The sequence below is a fragment of the Terrapene carolina genome, unplaced genomic scaffold, assembly GCF_002925995.2.
Source record: "Terrapene carolina triunguis isolate 2854851 unplaced genomic scaffold, T_m_triunguis-2.0 Scaffold33891, whole genome shotgun sequence".
NCBI classification, from domain to species: Eukaryota; Metazoa; Chordata; order Testudines; family Emydidae; genus Terrapene; species Terrapene triunguis.
Genome location: NW_020698242.1, coordinates 9,834,491 through 9,853,702, shown reverse-complemented (window position 1 = coordinate 9,853,702; position 19,212 = coordinate 9,834,491). Strand labels below are relative to the sequence as shown.

The 19,212-nt window shown below is 43.0% G+C and overlaps 1 long non-coding RNA gene across 1 annotated transcript; it reads right to left on the bottom strand.

Annotated features, from left to right (window-relative positions):
* Positions 1-8,794: 8,794 nt before the first annotated feature.
* LOC112108568 lies at positions 8,795-14,575 on the bottom strand. Its single transcript, XR_002908255.3, has 3 exons — positions 14,388-14,575; positions 13,169-13,238; positions 8,795-8,898 (listed from the first exon to the last, which is right to left on the bottom strand). It is a non-coding gene; the product is annotated as an uncharacterized LOC112108568 (long non-coding RNA).
* Positions 14,576-19,212: the final 4,637 nt, after the last annotated feature.

Below are 19,212 nucleotides of genomic sequence, written 5' to 3'. Positions count from 1 at the left end.
TGTTTACCTGCCGCGTCCGCAGGTTCGGCTAATTGTGGCTCCCACTGGCCGCGGTTCGCTGCTCCAGGCCAATGGAGGCTGCGGGAAGCGGCGCGGGACAAGGGATTTGCTGGCTGCCGCTTCCCGCAGTTCCCATTGGCCTGGAGCAGCGAACCGCGGCCAGTGGGAGCCGCGATCGTCGGAACCTGTGGACACGGCAGGTAAACAAACCGGCCTGGCCCGCCAGGGGCTTTCCCTGAACAAGCGGCGGCTTGAGTTTGAGAACCACTGCTTTAAACTATACCCCTTTTACATCTGGAAAAACTGAGTCACAGACAGGTTAAGTGGCTTGCTCAAGGTCACAAGCAGTGTCAGGAATAGAACCCAGGCGTTCTGACCTTCACTCAGCTGCTCTGATCTCTGGATGACTCTCCCTTCCTCTGCAGTGACTGTGGATTTTTTGGGGGCAGATTCTGCCACTCTTACTCACCTTGTACCCTGTGAGTAATCCCACTGATTACTATCAGAGTAACATGCTACTTAACTCAAATTAACTCTCTTTCATTAGCAGACAAGCTAATTTCTTCCTTTGGGAAGAATTCCGTTTGCACTTGCATTCTTTTCCAGCCCATACAGCCCACTTTGCTTCCCAAGTCTATGCTGTACAGGTCACTGCCATTTCCTATGAACTTGAATGGAGATTTTCCTGGGAAAACTAGCTTTCCTGTCAGATTTCCAACTGTTGATTTTCCCTGAGGAAAGTCATATTATCCTTCAGCATTGTATCAGCAGATGTATGAAAAAGCTGATTGGTCTCACAAGAAATTTCCAAACCAAATGGCTTCCTGTATTCTCTGTGCTGGGTATGGTATGAAACAAAACCCAGACTATTTTTCTTTTACAAGTGAAAGGTCTAGTGTGAAATCAGGCATTGACCTCCACAACCCTGGAAAACAATTGCGATTTGGTGACTTGACCTTATATAGTCTATTGGGGATAGCGGCCAAATTTAGAACAGGTCAGAGATCAAACTAAATTTTAACCATTTTGTAGGGAGTATGTCAGGGGCAGTATGGAACTTGGCACAGTGTGTGGGACAGAAACTGATCTCATTTACCTTGGTGTAAATCCAAAGTAGCTCCACTGAACCCAACAGCATTACAAAAACCTTGAAAATTTGGTATACTGAGAAAACCGCCTATCGTGCTGACCAGTACTATCGCATTGTTTCCTTGTGCTCAACCCTCTGTTTGTATCCATCTATGGTCTATTTTCCTTTATTAGATGGTAAGCTCTTTCAGGGCAGAGACTTTCTCTTTGTTCGGTGTTTGTGCAGCTCTAGACTCTAGATAGTAATAATATACTTCTGGCTCTATACTGATATACTGGTGAGATCACCATCCTGTATTCTTAATAGAGAAAGTGTTCATATAATGGATGCTAAAAAGGGAAAACAAGAACCCATCCGAGTTTTGGTCTCCAGGCTTCGATCAAGCCGTAGAGGGGGGAAAACCTAGTTAACTGGGCTAGTTGGTAACACTTTTAGAGATGTGTTCACCTGCTTAACCCCAGGAATATTGATGGGAGTTAGTACCGTACATATGTTAAAACTGCAGATTATGCATGTTATGTATAATATGGTATTCTACAGTAATGATACAAAACTAGAGCTTTCATTAGTGTTACCACAGTGTTTTGGCACATTCCTGAAGAATATTTGAAGGTTTTGTTTTTTAAAAAATAAGGCTATTTGGGCACATTTATAGATGCAATAAACAAGGCACCAATCTGGACCCTTCTCAGATGTCTTCACGGGTTTTATTACCTTAAAGTCCCCAGTTCGGCAAGGTACGTAAACCCATGCCTAACTTTAAGCACATGAACAGTCCATGGAAGTCAATGGGACAACTCACATGCTTAAAGTTAGGTACACACTTAAGCACCGTGCTGAATTGGGGACTAAATGAAGCTTTTCCCTTTTAATTGGCTCAAATAATAATAAAGACCCCCGATCATGTATCTAGCACTTTTCCTATGCAAATCTCAAAGTGCTTCATAAAGGTGGGTAAGTATCATTTCTGCCTATTTTACAGATGTGTAAACTGAGGCACAGAGCCTTTAAATGCCGTGGCTAAGACCATGGACTAAGATAGAGGCAGGAATAGAACTCTGCCAACTGTCACTCATTTTCTGATGGTTTAGTCTAACACAGCAGGAAAAAGCTGTAAGAATCCAGGAAGTGATTGTTCACTGAATGCTTATAACATATTCACTGTACTGTACCTAGTGACCGGGTGTCAGATTTTAGATTGTGAGTAAGCGGGAATAAATAGGAAGGTAAAAGCCTTGCTTTCTCTTGCATTTCATTTGTGATTAATTCAGTGTACACAATCTCTCTGCTTCGAAGCCCTTTACTGTTTATGCATCTGCTGGTTTTCCAGTGAGAACGATACCCCGCTTTCAGTTCTGTGTTTTTTTCCCCTTATAAAGGCATTTCTCCTTTTCAGCAGAGAAACCACTGGTGATTGGAGTGTCTGTGACCTTTGGACTGCCAAACTCCCACTAACTAAATAAAAGCAGCCCAAGAGGGAGAGAGTTAGCATAAATCACCTCCCCTGACAGAGACCACCTGGTTTACACTCACTGCATGGAGGTACCAAGTCTGTCTGAAGCTGCTGACTTTGCACTCTTGTGCGTTTTATGGACACGTTGGGGAGATACATTGTGTTTACACAAGGAATGGAAAGTTCAGTTTTACTGAATGTAACTGACTTCCTCAGCTTGCTGGGTGCAATTCTTCCATGAGCTAAATAAGGAGAATGGGGAGGCTGCTCGTGCCTTTAATATTCATTCAAAATCATGGTGAATTGATGGTGAACTTGCTCAAATGTGATGTGCAACAGGCACTTGTGAACCTTCTGGTTCTTTCTCCTCTCACTGAAATGGTTCCTGCTGAGACCGCCACTGGCCATTTGGTTAAGATCAGGTGTAGTAGAACAGTTTAATATCCATTAGGGGACGACTCAGTCTGCAAGGTGTATTCCATCTCTAACAACCATGATCCCAAGAAGTCTTTATTTATCAGGTGTCAATGGGCCTCATTTAGTAGCATGCTTAATGACAGAAGTGCAATGCTGTGGGCTTCAAGCTCTACCCCAGAACTTCGCCATAACCCCGTGAAGGTATTGAAGGGCAATCTACAAGAGATGGCACAACACTGCCAGAACTCAGGTTCTCCAGATGCTACATTAAGCAGGTTTTGTGGTGGTGTAAGTTAAAGATCTCATAGCTTGACTTTGAAAGAGTAGGGTATAATGCTGGTGTCCCTCTCAGTGAAAGGCTAATGTTGTGGGAGTGTCTTGTTTTTTCCTATATGCATGAACAGCTCCCATTAGCACCAAGATGCAGTGAAAACATGGCCAAGGCATTGTCTTGCTGTCTTATACTATTGGGAAGGCTATTTTTGCATTCTTCCCAGCCATAACTGCAATGATAATAATAATAATAATATGAATTCTAAAGCCTCACACGCTCCAGGATCCTTAAAAACAGTTTAAAAAAAATAACAAAAAATGATACTTACTAACAGTAACAACTAATGTAAATTTCAGGAGGACCGGGATACAAAGAAAAATCAGGGAAATGAACTGGAATAAAAGGATAAATGCATAAGGCATACAGCAACCATTTCAACAAACACGTTTAAGGGGGTGGAGAATGGTTTTAGGTGAAGTTGCCTCAAGAGGGCGGGGGAAGAATTTCCCAACTTTTTTCCTATTTTTTTTTAAATTTGAAAACTATTAACCATAGCTGGCATAAAAAATAGCAAGAAAATTTTATCAACTTTTTCCATAATTATTGTTTTTTCTGAATTTAGATTATATTTCAACAAGCTTCAGCTTTAGGTGTTTTTTGAAAGTGGGGTGAGAGCGACTGAGATGGATTTCTGGAGACGAGTAATGTTTCACAATGTAGAGATTGCCACAGCAAAGACACGGCCAAAGGTCAGCCAACGGTACTATGGTGGGAACCCTGAAGGCAGATGGCATATGAACACCTGTACCCATGAAGACAAGGCTCACAAAGGAGGTGTTTAATGCATCCAGGGTCCTGCACTGTTACAAACTTTAAAAATCAACAGTGCCATCTTACAATCAATCCAGCATTTTGTAGGAAACCACTGTAAGGAAGAACACAGGCTGGGAACAATGACCCTGAATCAAAGCTTATTGAAATCAATCTTCAATTGACCTCAGCGGGCTCTGCATCAGGTCCAATATGATGAAAGTTTCTCCAATCAGTGAGCAAATGGGCTGTCACCATAGATGCCAACACCTGAACTTTTCTTGCCGGCGTTATCAATGATCATCTTCAAACAACAGCTCAAACTCATCACAGCAATCACTTGAAGTTACTAGTCACTACTAAGGAGATGAGTGAGTCTGGAAAGAATCCAACTGGATGAGTTCCTCACAGTATCTTTAGTTGAGAAAAAATAGCATTTTTTGGAGTTGCAATGATCTCCAGTGGCTATGGAAAATCAAGAGACTTGGGACTGGAGTCACAAAAGGACTTAAGTGCCTAGCTGCCATTTTGGGTGTCTAAATCCCAGAATCAGGCCCCACTGGGATTCATAGCCCTCCTGTTCATCTGTCCCTGAATACCATAGGTACCTAAACTCGCCTGGTGCATACATTTTGGCAGTAAAAGTCCCCTAGCCGCCTATGCTTCTGCCTGTTCATATGTGCACTATAGCCCCATGCCAAGTGTCCAGATGCCTAAATTCCAGGGCGATATGTGAACCAGGAGAAGACAAGGGTTCCTCTGTCTAACTCACCTGAGCGGCCCAATCTGGTGACCCTGCTCAGAGCTCACCTGCTGGATCGGGCCCCTTCTTCATAAAGAATGAAAGAATCATTGGGCGAGAGAGAGCCTGAGAATGTCTCTATAGCCTGGTGTCTAGCGCACTCACTGTCCAGTCTCCCTCCTCCAATGACTTTTGTTTTATTATTTATTCACAGGGGAACAGCTTCGCCAGGAGACATTGAGAGAGCCCTACAGCAGAATATCCCATGGCTCAGTGGCTGGGGCACTCACTGAGAGATGGCAAAGCTCTATTCAAATTCTCTCTCCTTCGTAGACAGAGGAGGGTCTTGGTCCCCCAATCCCAGGTGAATACCCTAACTGCTGAACTAATAATTATGAGAACGGTTGGCATCCTCTCCCTACCTCCTTTTCCCCCCGCTACTTGCAAAAAAGGTCATAGGAACCTAATGCCAAGAGGGTTTGCAGCTGAGAATCCCAAGCAAAGGGGGCACCTCCATGCAGCCTGGACTTAGGCCCCAAACGCCTAGGGCTTAGGACGCACCCCTTGCCTTGGTTAGTTTAGGCAGGGAAGTCACAGCATGCTGGCGTCTGTGAATCCCATTCCAAAGTGCCTGTCTGTCTCTTTCCATTCATGGGACAGGGAGTTGAGGCACCTAACTCAGGCTCTGTGAATCCCAGGGATGTTTCGGGCGCCTACAAATTAGGTGTGGGGATGGTGAGCATGGCTGTGCCTAAGTGTCTTGCTGAGTTCTATTTTTAGCTTTGTCACTGACCTGCTGCATGGCCTTGGGCAAATGGCTGCCCTTCTCTGTGTCTAGACTGCCAGCTCTTTGGGGGCATGGATTGTTTAACCATGTGTGTGTGCAATGCCTGATCTCAGTTCGGGCCTCTATGTGCTACTGAAATGCTAATAATAATTGGCTTCAGCCCTGTCTCTTCCATGCAGAACTTAAAATCCTTAAAGATCCGACCCTGTCCAACAGCTGTTATTTTGCCGCTGGTTGTTACCATGATTGGCAGGGTAGGTCGTATATGCCTCAACAGCAGTCAGGAGGCCAAGTTCTCCATGCCTCAGTTTCCCGCTGGGATAATGATACTGACCTCCTTTGTAAGGTGCTCTGAGATCCATGGACGAAAAGCACTCTGAGAGCTAGGTATTATTAGGATTCTGAAGTGCTTGAAATCTAACAAAGCAGCTTGCTCTAATGAGATTTCCAATGGATTTTTGCAGATGGAAGAGGTTTGAATAGTTTGGATAATCTCTAGATAAGCATCTGAACTTTTGGATGTGTCTCTCAGCTGAATCTGAACTTCAAACTTTAAGAGACTTGCTTGTTGTTACTGCAGGCAGTAAAAGCAAATAAAGAGTTGCTCTGAAAGCACTGGATGAGCTATCTGTGCACCACTACCCTCTACTGTAGAGAATCAGAACCACTCCACTGTGTGCCATAGGCCCCCCACCGCTAACTAATAACAAGTCTCCTTTAGCTAGAGTGGCAAGGGCCTGTGTTTTCTGGAGCAAGAGTATCAAAGTTCTGTTCCCACAGTGCAGTGCCGATTGTCGATGGTGTGCAGCACAATGGTAGCCAGGAAGTCCTGGGTGGCTACAGATTTGTTCCAATGCTTTCTTGATCACTAGCGCGCCAAGAAAATGCATACAAATAAAAGCAACCATGCAATGGTTGCTTTGGTTTCCAGATCTAAAATCATTTTGTCAGGGCTAAATGTGCAAATCGAGCAAGAGGAGTTTTCATGTTCCACCGCCCCCATTAGGGCAGATTGTTCTTTTTTTTTCCTGGAGCCCCTTCAGCTGTGGGATACCAGTGAGCGTGCCAGAAAGAGAAAATTCTTCGGTGACGTAAACACAGTAATGACACTTGTTAGCGGTATGTGCTTTCTTTGCCAGTGGAGGGGAAAGAAAATCAGATTTTGTTCAACAGTGTCTCTATATTCCCCCACATAACCCCCCCCCCCCCCCCGCAAACAAACCCCAAACCTTTCCATATAGTTTACTAAGTCCATGAACTTAATTTAGTAGCTTTGCATGTTCTTTGATAAGGATTTGGTTCATTAAAGTTTACAGAGTTACATTTAATTGACAGGCTGCCCTGAGTTGTTAGAACCAAGATCTCTCCGTAAAGTTCTAGACAGCCAGGACATTAATTGCATTATTTTCTTTGCAGATAAAACTTATGTGGTGGAGCCAGCATTGTCAGATAAAAAATAGATAAGATCGAACCTTGTCTTTAAATTGCAGATCTCCTGGTCTGAGAAAATATGGGGCTCAGATTACACTGTAGGTTTTAATGGGCTTCGGAGATTTTGCCTAAGCATAATGGTAAAAAATGTAGATCCACTAAGATCCTGGAAGGAGCAGATGCACTGTATTTGTGTGATAGTCAGCAGTTTCAGATAAGGGGAAGAGGGTATTCTGGTCTGTTTGCTGCTGTGCTCAAGTTTTCCACATAAAAGCTGCACTCTCTCCTTCAGAAAAAGGACTGTAGTCGCTTTAGTAAACATGAAAGTTGGCCCTTATGCCCGGTCTAATTCTCCATGCAGTCTATGATCCAAAACATTCTTCTAAGGGAAAAAAAGGGGGATGGGGCAGGAAAGATTGAGTAAGGGAGTAAAGATGTGCTCTGGAAAAACACAGCTGTAGTTATAGGAGGGGAATTAATCTTAAGAAGCCTTCTGTAGCAATTTCATCCATCAACCATGACATTGGTACCATTATTAGAGAAGATGGAAAATTAAATTGCAAAATTATCTGTTCTGTTTCATTGACTTCCCTCCCCCCTCCCTTTTCATTCCAGGCACCATTTGCTGCAATACCAGTTGCAGTTGGCAGTTCGTTATTAAAAGCACCTGGCCATTAAAGGAAATCAGATCACAGGGCATGTTCTTTAGCTGTGCTGGTCTGAAAATCATAGGCCAAATTACTGCACTGAAGGATAAAAGCTCACACAGATCTTGATTCAGCAAAGCACTGAAGCTGGTGCTTAAGTGCTTTGCTGAATCGGGGCTGCAGAGACGAGGAACTCTTTATAAGACGTGCTAAGATTCCCCTGGAATGTTCCATCCGGAGGAGAGGGGTTGCTTCTCTGCAGAATGGACAAGAGGCTTTGCCCAGCCTAAGCTCATTGGTAAGCACCTGAGCCTGTGGGTATGTACTTGGCATGGCTAAGCCGTGCTGTTGCTGCCCGTGCTGCCACGGGTACACGACTAGTTCTAATCATGCTAGCATGTGTACGCGAGCTGGGAATCACAGCCCTAGCTCATCGTGTAGATCAGAATCACGTTGAATTCCCCCTGCTACTGGATACTCATATAGCTCCCAGTCCTGACACGTGTGGACTTGGCAACTGTAATCCATGCTTGCATGACCTTCAGGCTTCAGTACCGCAACAGTGCTATACTTAGGAATCCTGGAAGAAGATTGAGCTGGCACAACATGCTGCAGCCTCCCAACTAAACAGCACTGGTCAATACAAAGACATCACCCTGGTGCTCTGGTTTCTACACTGGCTTCCCATAGGATACCAAGTCAGGTTCACGCTACTAGTCTTGATCTTCAAAGCCTTATTGAGATGAACGCCCATCTACCTCAGAGACCGCCTGATCAGAACCCACCGTGACGTTCACTGGATACAATGGAACCCTCAGCAGCAAGGTTTAGACATGTAGGAACTGGGGATAGAGCTTTCCTGGCAGACTGCCGCCCCACAGGGGTTGAGCAAGACCACAGACCTAAGGAAACCCACATCTTTGATTTGGCTCTTCCACAATAATGGACACATGACTGTACTAAAACCAAGCAAACATCCTGCCCCTCCTGCAACTAACTACACCTCCAGGATCAGGGGGTAGCTGTGTAAGTCAATATCCACAAAAACAACGAGGAGTCTGGTGGCACCTTAAAGACTAACAGATTTATTTGGGCATATGTTTTCGTGGGTAAAAAACCCACTTCTCAGATGCACCTCCAGGAGTTAGAAGGAAGGGGGGAGACATTAATCCTCATTTTGTCTGTTTTTCTCCATTCCATGGTGCCCAGATACCATAGTGATGGTGCAGTATGAAAATCTATGTTGGCTAGAATGGAATCAAAGGAAAGAAACTCAATAGCAGCATAAACATGAGGAAAAATAACTATCCGTAGCTGGCTGTGGGGTCAGTTATCTGTCCTGGCCCCTTTACACTTCTTCAATAACATAAAGGGGCAGAAACAGTCCCCTCTGGTAACAAACCTAGGTTGTGTGTTATAACTAGGATAAAAAAAGAATTAGATAAGTTCATGGAGGATAGGTTGATCAATGGTTATTAGCCAAGATGGTCATGGACGCAACCCCATGCTCCAGGTGTTCCTAAACCTCTGACTTCCAAAAGCTGGGACTGGATGACAGGGGATGGATCACTCAATAATTGCCCTGTTCTGTTCATTCCTTCAGAAGTATCAGGCACTGGGCACTGTCAGAAGACAGGATGCTGGGTTAAACAGACCATTGGTCTGAACCAGTATGGCCATTCTTATGTTCTTATAAACTACCTCCTCTTGCCACCCTTCTGATATGGAGTGTGCCAAGATTGCAGCCAGGTGAGAGAGGAATAGTTAGAGGGCCAATGTGTTCTGGCTGCTGCAATGGCCCCTGTTGCAACAGAACACAAGTAAGAGCAGATTCAGGGCTGCTCTAATTGACATTGAGGATAGAACTGGTCCTTGGGCAGACCCAGAATACAGGCCGAAAGGTGAGATAAGGCCCTCCCACCCCATTCCTGGGCCGAGCACAGGCCAGTCAGAATGGGCAATCAGCCTCAGTATTAATTATTAATTTATAATAGGCAGATTTATGTTGCTTTCTTAAATGGATCTGGTTTATGAATCAGTATGGGGCTTTTTTTCTGCACACAGCCATGCTTTGCAAATTTTCATGTGTCAACATAACCACCACCACAATAAAAGAGTTACTAATGTCTTTTAGTTTTTTGCTGGAAATACTGTTCGTAGACTTTCCATTGTTTGACATTTCCAGATTTGTCTGTGCTTGGAGGTTTTGCAAAAGATTTTCATTCATAAGTGATTAGCAGAAGCCTGTCAATGTTCAAACACAAATTCCCTGTTTACTAGTTATGCAATCCTTTTTTTCTTCAGCATAAACATAGCTGATCACTTTATATCCTCTGTATATTGTTTCTTAATATGAATGAAGTGAAGCAGGCTAACCAGTAGTCATTCAGATTATTGCCTAACATAAACTTACAATGGGCTCTGAAGTGTTTAGCTATGCAAACTGTGAAAATGACTATAACTATGTAATGCGAACACAGCCATATTGTTAACACTTAGCATTGAATATGTTTAAAAATTAGAAAGAGGGTATCTTTGTTGCATAGAAATTTGATCTGTTTACTTTGCTTTAAAGAAAAGTCAAATCACACTGGACAAATGTTAAATCTGCTGCTACATTATCCAAGAGAAAGAAAACCTGTATGACTGCATTTAAAAGCTAGGGTGGATACTTGTGTTCAAATGAGCAGAATAGAAAGAAATATTGTACCATTTTTGCCAAAAATATTGTGGCTAACATTTGTTTTTTATTCTCCTTTTATTAAATCACTTCTATAAACCACTCAAAAGTTTCAGTTTATTCAGTGACAATTAGTTTATTGTGTTTCTGAAGTGGATTTAGATTCGAGTGATAAAATTACAGGCCAAAATTACAACCATAATGGAAAATACTGGCTCACGTTTGGCTTTCCATAACTGAAAGATTACTAACCATTGCCAATAAGCAGGCGGAAGAAAAGATAATAGGATATGTGTTTATCACTCAAGCTAGATTCCAGAACATGCCACAATAAATTTGTATAAGGTAGACCTGGAATATTTTTGCTTCCTTTCATTAATGGGGGGGAAATAGATTTGTTCTCCAATCTGACAGATTGTGCAAGGGTAACTATAGTTCAGAAAGTGGATTAGCATAATCTTGCATGAAAATTTCAGATCTTTAAAAACTTTAAATCAAATATATTTCTTTTAATTCAGATTCAGCTGATTACATCCCAGTTCTACTTGCATGTTCCTCTGTTTCATTAGCAATAGCTCATGATTATAGCTCTTTGGAATGTTCCTTCGGTGTTTTTCAATGGACGTGTTTTCTGCAAAATCAAAATTTTTGTGGGAATGACAATTTTGCTGACATTTTCAAAACAAAACATTTTGTTCCAGGTTGGTTTGACGTTAATCTTTGAACCCTCCTGCGCTGCTGCAATGCTTTATGACAGCTATAATTTGGGTGTCTCATGCCCTTGTTCTTTCCTATGGGCTGGGCTTCCCACCTGGACTACTTCTCCCATGATTCACTGGAGGCATGAGACTACCATGATGTGTTGCAGCAGCTCATGTGGACACAGAGGTTCATGTCGACATGGAATGAAATGCTTCCACATTTCCGAATCAACATTTGCTGGAATTTTTCATTCATGAAAAGTGTTGATATTTTGACTTTTTGTCCTGATTTGTCCAAACGTCAAAGTAGTGGAATTGCCCATGGGACTGAAGTTCTGTTTTTTGATCAGCTCTAATCAAAATACTTTTTGGCCTTATCATATAGCTATAAAACATTCCTCAGATATTTCTGGGTTAGAATTCTACCCCATGTAATACCATATGACTTTTAAAAAAATCTTTGTCTTTTCCCTAAAACACTTCTTATTTTAATGTATCTGTGAATTTTGTGCTTTTGAAAGTGATGGGCTAATAAGGCTGGCTTGGGCCAGGCATAATGAAGTTAAGTACTCTGCCTGCTTTCCATAAACAGCTCTGCCAATTCACCTCAGCCACAGCCTATACAACCGGATTGCCCTATCGTACTGTGGATTAATTCTGCAGTAACTCCATTGAAATAAATAGAGCCCCTCCAGCAAAACTGTGCATAAATTCCAGGTGATTCAGACCTGTGATGTTCTGCTATTCCAATATCTCTGATCAAAATTTGTCAATCAGGCTAAAATTTACTCAGCTGCCTGGTAGAGCAGGTCAAAAAATGCAGAAAAAGTGTTGTGAAAATGTTTTTAAAAAAAATGTCTTGTAAAAAAAAAAAAGTCATCAACTGTTTGATTTTTTAAAATATCTTGACCACGCTGTACGTTGGTTGCAAAACAGCAAATAAAAAAATATGGAAAATGCTGGCAACAAATTTTCTTCAAAAGTTTCAAAATATTTTGACTGGTTCTACTATCGAGTGACCTTTTTAGCTTACAGAAATGGGGCTTGTGGTGAGATACGAAATGCATTTTAATTTGGAAACTAATCTGAGATCTAGTTTGCACCCAGGTTTCCAGGATTAGCCCACTGCACCTCCAGGAGTTATTCTAGGAAAGCTCCAAGGCCTTGTGTTATGCAGAAGGTCAGATTAGATGATCACAGTGGTCCCTTCTGGGTTTAGAATCTACAAATCTTGTTCCTGTTTTTCTCTATTGGCTGGCTCTAAAGCTTCCTGAAATCTGACCTTAACGTGTTTACATTCACTTTAAATACTAGGCCAGCTCGTTTCCCCTAAAGCTGTTCCCATGTCTTCTAACAGTGTTTCTCGAATCCTGCTATTGCAAAGGAACCAAGTTACAGCCCCGTGGCAAAAGAAAAGACATACAAGTTACTCGATCTATAATGCAGCAGTATGGAAGAAATTTATGTTTGATGGTCCACAGGTATGTTTGTTTTGACTGATGCATATGAATCAGTGTCTGGTTTGCATCAGATTATCACTGTGAAATGGGGTTTAACCTGATTGCTAATTTGCAATGTGTTTATATGTGGAGCTGAAATGAAGCGCATATAAAGGGGTTGCCACATAACCACTTAAAAGTTTGGATGATTACTAGATTAAAACCATTTATTGAGACCTGGGAGAAGGAGTTTTATGGGGAAATGAGCCAGTGCTATTTAGAAACTGAAACATTAATGGCCTGACAGTGGCTAAAGTGATCGTTGTTTTCGCTGTAAAGATTTCCTGGACAATTAGCCATCTCCAGACATCTCTGACATCTACTCCTCAACATGCGACAGCAATGTAAACTCAACATGTTAAAGACAAAATTGCCTATCTTTCCTCCGAGGTCCTCCCCTCCCCCTCCCTTCTCCATAGCTGTCAGCCGCTCCACCACCTTGGTTTCATTGTTGAATCCCATGTCTCCTTCTCCCTCTTCCCCATGGATAGATACGGTCACTAAATCCTGCTGGTTGTCTCCTCAAAATATCTCAGAAAATCCATCCATTCCAATTACAACCCCCCCTAGTCCAGGCTTCATCGTGTTATACCTTGACTGTTATGAGTTCCTGCTCTCTTTTCGTCCTGACACTCACCTAGTCTTCCCCCTTCCAAACTAGCCAGTACTTGAAGATGATCTACCATAGCAACCAATTCGGCCCCCTCCTATGGACAAAGAAAAGAGAGTTATCCAACACAGAAAATGTCAATATCAATTGGAGAGCTACAAAGCTGGAAATACGGAGACCATACACATGGAAGAGTGGAACAGGTGCAGGTGTGGATGTAATATGAAATGCTAAACAGAGAAAAGAAGAATAATATAAATAACTGAGCACTCTTCATTAAAATCTTTCTGTTTTTGCACACTTCTAACTGCCCCATCCTCTTCATCTCTCTTCAACGAATCAGCAACTTGCCTGTTGACAATGGAGTTGGCAGTTCTCCATATGTAGCCAGGATGGGGAAAGCTCTCTAGGAGGCCGAGAGATGTTGGGTAAAGGCTCTGGAGGAAGCCCAAAGCAGCAAGAACTCCAAGGGTGAGAAGAGATTCGAGCTGGGTGCTGAATTGTGGAATCAGAGGTTGTACTAAACCGAGGGCTTCATTTTCAACTAGGTGCCCCCCTGCCTCATCCCCCCGCAAAAGGCATCCAAGCTTTTGCCCAGGGTATTTGAAAATGATGGCCCTAAATTGATATACAAATGTGGTATAAATCATGGTGATTGCACCCACGTTTTTATGCCTGCCAGGGAACATCTGCTTTTAAAGAGCTGGATTGTGGCTCACAGAGGGGAGGGTTAAGAAGCTTTCTCTGTCTTTGTGCCCCTAATGGCTTTCCACAAACTTGGTCCCTCACCTGAGTGCAGGAACTAGTATCTGCTCGCACCCAGAGGGACACAAGCCACTCTAAAGAAGACCTGTGAGTTTGCACTCCCCCAGCAAAGCTGGCTAACTGTGAAGGGGCGTTCAGTCTACATCCACTTAAGAGGTGTAACACTGGGCATACACCTCCTACACCCTGGGACACTAGAGCAGGCATCATGCCTACCTGAAGCAAAATGCCCCTTTGGCTCTTCCCCTGAGGCAATTCAGACCCATATGGGCGCAATCTGTCCCATAGGACTTTGATTCATGCGATCTCTGCTGAAAGACCCATACATAGTAAATTGCATCACCCTTTATTTACTTTGGAAGAGAGAAGGGCTGAGTCAACCCGGCTAGATTTTAAGGAGTCTAGGTATTTAAAACTTGATCCCTAGACAGCTAAATTATTGAACTCACCTTTTGGCAGGTAGAAAACTCTTTCATCTCACCTTTTAGTGGAGACAAACACCAGTATTTATCCCATTCTTGGCTTTTCCACTTCATTATTCCCACGCAATCCTTCCTGCTTCTGAATCACAAGTCAAAAGAATTTAGGTCTGAGCTCAGGATTCTGTAAGCAAACCAACAAGCTGCCTATTAACATAGCTGGAATATATCCCGAACCTTTCATCGCTCATCTCAGGCTATTGACAGCACCCAGTGTTTCCCACTACACTGTTGATATAGATGTGTTATGCTCGCCCCCACCCCAAACTGCCATATCTCATTTCTTTGTTTACACAAACTGTGCAAAGTTCATTAGGAAAGGCAGAAGTGGAAGGAAATGTAAATGTTATATAAGGAGGGAGGGATAGCTCAGTGGTTTGAGCATTGGCCTGCTAAACCCAGGGTTGTGAGTTCAATCGTTGAGGGGGCCGTTTAGGGATCTGGGGCAAAATCAGTACTTGGTCCTGCTAGTGAAGGCAGGGGGCTGGACTCAATGACCTTTCGGGATCCCTTCCAGCTCTATGAGATAGGTATATCTCCATGTATGTAAAGTAATTTGCCAAAGGGGGAGGGGAAATCTCTTCTTCTGTTAAGGTTCAAATAGGGTGGATCTTAATAGGATTATTCATATCCCAATAGCACCTAGAGCTGTCATTGTGCTAGGGGCTGTACAAACATATAGAAAGAGATAGCTCCTGCCCCAAAGATCTTACAGGCAAAGCGTGGGAGGGCAAACCGGCACAGAAAGATGAATGCCTTGTCCAGGGTCACACGGCAGGTCAGGGTCAAAGCCAGGAATAAAACCCCCCTCTCTTGAGTTCCAGTCCAGGGCCCTATCTACTAGAGCATACTAAAAAAAATGATTTTCTGTTGTTGGCAGATACCGATATAAAGAAGTTATGTAGACGTTGCATACCAAATCGTTCTCAGATCAAAACCAATATTTCACTATGCAGTTCTCTGACATGATCCTTGGGGGGACTTTTTTTGTGCTATTAAATAAACACACAGGGGTTAAGTTCCCTTCATGAGAGAAGATGTTGATTTCATTACAACCCTTGACTATAAACACTGTGTATTTTAGCTCTGACTAATTGCTGGGTGTTATTGGCAGCCGTAAGAGTGTGCACATGTGCCAGGAGATCAATTCAGCTTCGAGCTCTGTGCCAGCGAGTGAGTTATCTCCTTCTAGCGTGATTTTATTTCACTTCTTAATCTTATTTGTAAATGTGATCCCTTGATGACACAGTGTATAAGACCTTGGCTTAATGCACAAAATTCATGAGATGAACTTGGAAGGGTGTCCAAGATACATAAGTTATTTTAAACATGAGTTTAGAATCTTTTTTTTTAATATCCACTCAGGGGATTGTCATAGGACATGAATGAAAATACGTTATTTTCTTCATGATTTAAAAGCAGTAGGAGAGTGCGACCTCATGGATAGAGCACTCGACTAGGAGTCAGGAGAGCTGGGTTTTATTCCTAGCTCTGCCACTGCACTGCTGGGTGACCTTGGGCAAGTCACTTTGCTGCTCCGTGCCTCAGTTTCCCTATCTGTAATATAGGGGTATTTATACTGATCCCCTTTGTAAAGTGCTTAGCAATCTACTGATGAAAAGAGCTAGATTTTATTTTCTAAACAAAAAATCCTGTTCTTCAACTTTCCCCAAAATATTCCTAGATGTGGTAATTTTGGAAGTTTCCTTTCCTATCTAGAGTTTGGTCAGCTTTGTTCAGGTAAATGTCTGGTCATCACAAAGAACTGAAGCGTAACCTTGTATATCTAGTTAAGCATGTATAGGAACTGATTGAGTGCTACTTTGTGGTACAACCTTAAGACCTAATCCTGCAGACATGAATAATTTTACTCAGGTGAATGGTTTCATTGAATTAAATGGGACTACTCCCCTGAGCAAAGTTACTCAACTGACATGCTTAAGTGTTGATGGGTTCTTTCCCTAGGGGTCAGTTCTGATCTCACTTATGTGGATGCATATCTAATACAAACACTTTATGGCCCTTGTGCATCTCTAGCAAACAACCCCCAAAGCAACATTAGAAGATAATAGACACACATGAGAACTGCTACTCGCATCACATGGGGGAGAACAGTGTGGCCGTAGAGGATTTTGGTTAGTGCAACCCTCATGGACTACTGCTGGATCTTCTGAGGATGATAATCTCATGCCCTTGGGTGCATCACTTTACAGTAAATGACGTGAGTGATATACACAGTGATGTGTGCCCATGAATCAAGCCTGTGCTCTGACATTGCACGAAGATATATCATTACAGCCACCATATGAGCCCTAGTATTTCCACAAAAGAGAGCATGAGAAAAAGAACTTTTTATGCCTCTGACCTTGATCTAAATTTGCATTTCCTTTGAGCGGCTATTAAAAAAAGGAAAGTTTGATATCTTTAATGTTCATGAACGCGAGCAATTGATAACACTTTCAGAGGCCAGGCTTCAAGCCAGGGCAATACTGTGTGAGTCTCCCAATGCAGCTCTGCCAATGGATTTCAGCCCTGCTGGCTAGATTGCAAATCCCCTGCTGTTTACAAATGCAGGCCACCCTTCAAGCCAATTGTTTAAGACTGTGTTGAGTGTTGTGAGCTGTGTTCTAAGTATGATAGGAACAAATGCCCATCAGGGACTAGGCTAAGGAGGAGAGGGATAGCTCAGGGGTTTGAGCATTGGCCTGCTAAACCCAGGATTGTGAGTTCAATCCTTGAGGGGGCCATTTAGAGATCTAGGGGCAAAAATCTGTCTGGGGATTGGTCCTGCTTTGAGCAGGGGGTTGGACTAGATGACCTCCTGAGGTCCCTTGCAACCCTGCTATTCTAAGTTCACACAGCTCATTTCCTTTGGCCCTCAGGTAGATCTGAATTCAGACCATAAATAAAAAGCTAGCATATTAACCCTTTCCACCCACTAAAAGGTGTTTTTATTTTAAAGGGCAGGGGGAACCCAAACAATCAAAATCCAAATTCAGATTTGAGAGTAAAAAATAGCTCCTGCGGCTCTTATCAGAACTCCGTGGATTCATTGTTCTGATTTTATAAATACGCTTGTATTCCCCTTGACCGTTTCCCCACTCCTGCCGTATCTTCCCTTCTATGTGCCCTTGGCTGGTTTCCACCTATTTCTTTATGATGTAAGAGAAGATAAGCTGCTGAATTGGAGGCCTTATGAACATTTGACAGCTGGGGAGTCTGGATCCTAAAACAGAACGATCATTCGACAGAGATCCCCATGATCACCCAGAAGGAGGCCCCTTGAGAGCTTTTCCATTGCTTGGACCAGCGTGTGAAGCACTTAACACTATCAGCTGAGCCACAGGATGGGAATGTTGTGTTCTTGCCATCCCCAAAATACAGACTAACCAATGAAGTTTGAACAAAGCCCTTACAACCTTCACTGCATCCGTACGAGCTGTTGGCCAAACACACAAGAATTCATAGGCTTTTTATAAACTACTGTCCACTGAAGGGGGAGACGTCTGAAGGTTATGAGAGGGGAGCGGGAGTCTGGAGTCTTGAAATCAGCCATGATTTTCCAAAGTGATTGATTAGTGTTGTGGGGTGCCTGAGTATTTGAGGTCCCGGCGCGAGACACTTTAAAGTGACCTGATTTTCTGAAAATGCTGAGGCCCCAGCCATTGAAGATAGAGCTCTTTTAAGATGTCTCAAAATGGATACCTGAAAAGGATCGCAAATCACTAGTTACTTCTTTGAAAATCTTGGCCCATGGACTCTGTTCCTAACTCTACCAATGGCTCATAGGGCATGTAACCTCTATGTGCCTCAGTTTCCTTTCCTAAATACTTTACAACACTACAAATATTCCCCTACCTCACCCAAGTATTAGTCCATTAACATCTGTGAAGTGTTTTAAGCCTCTTGGAGGGAATGTGCCAGACAAGTGCAGAGTGGTGCCCCATCACTGTAGCATTTCTCCACAACCTGAAGTGCAGTCAGAGGACACAAATTGCCATTAATATTCTCTACTAGGGATCTAGCTAGGCTACTTTTTTCAACTCTCTCATCATCCTACCGCTCTGAGGTAGGGCTGTGCTCTGTTCCCCACTGCTCAGATGGGGAACTAAGGCCCAAAGAGACTTGTCCAAGATCACACAGAAACTCTGCAGCAGACTGGGAACTGAACGCAGGTCTCTGACATCCCAGGCTAGCGCCCTCACCATTGGACAATACTTCCTCCAGAGCTCTGCCAGCCTCCCCTTCATCAGCAGCTTTCATCAGCAAAAGGGGATTGAATTCAAAAGCATGAGTTCATCTCCTAAAAACTCAGCACTTTGTACTATTGCCAATGGGTCAGCCACTTCGCCAGGGGAAACTTCCCTTCCAGAAACATGATCTTTTGAGAAGGGGCCAAGAAAACAGAAAAACAAATGATCAAAAACATTGCCTTTGAAAACTCTCCTTCACTGCTCAGATCTGTTTCCAGTCTTGTCCTGTAGGACGAGTACTCATTTAAGCTGCCTCTCCCATGCTTGCTGGGTAACTGCTGCTGATCTAAAATCTAAATGAAGAGCAAGTAAATAAACAAAAGTCATTTGGCTCAGAGATACACAGGGTGAGACATATTTCATTTTTCATGATGATGCCCCAGCTTGCTTGCTTGCTTTCAACAGGACTGTGGCAATGCAACTCCCCCCAGTTTTCTGCAGCTGTAGGCCTTGAAAATGTCACAAGCCCCTCGTTCTGAAGAGCTCCTCAATGGAAACAGGCCTTAAAACTGTTTAGTTTTCACAGCCTTGTGGAAGGTGTCCAATAATCCTTTTCTAACTATTTGTCAGTGTC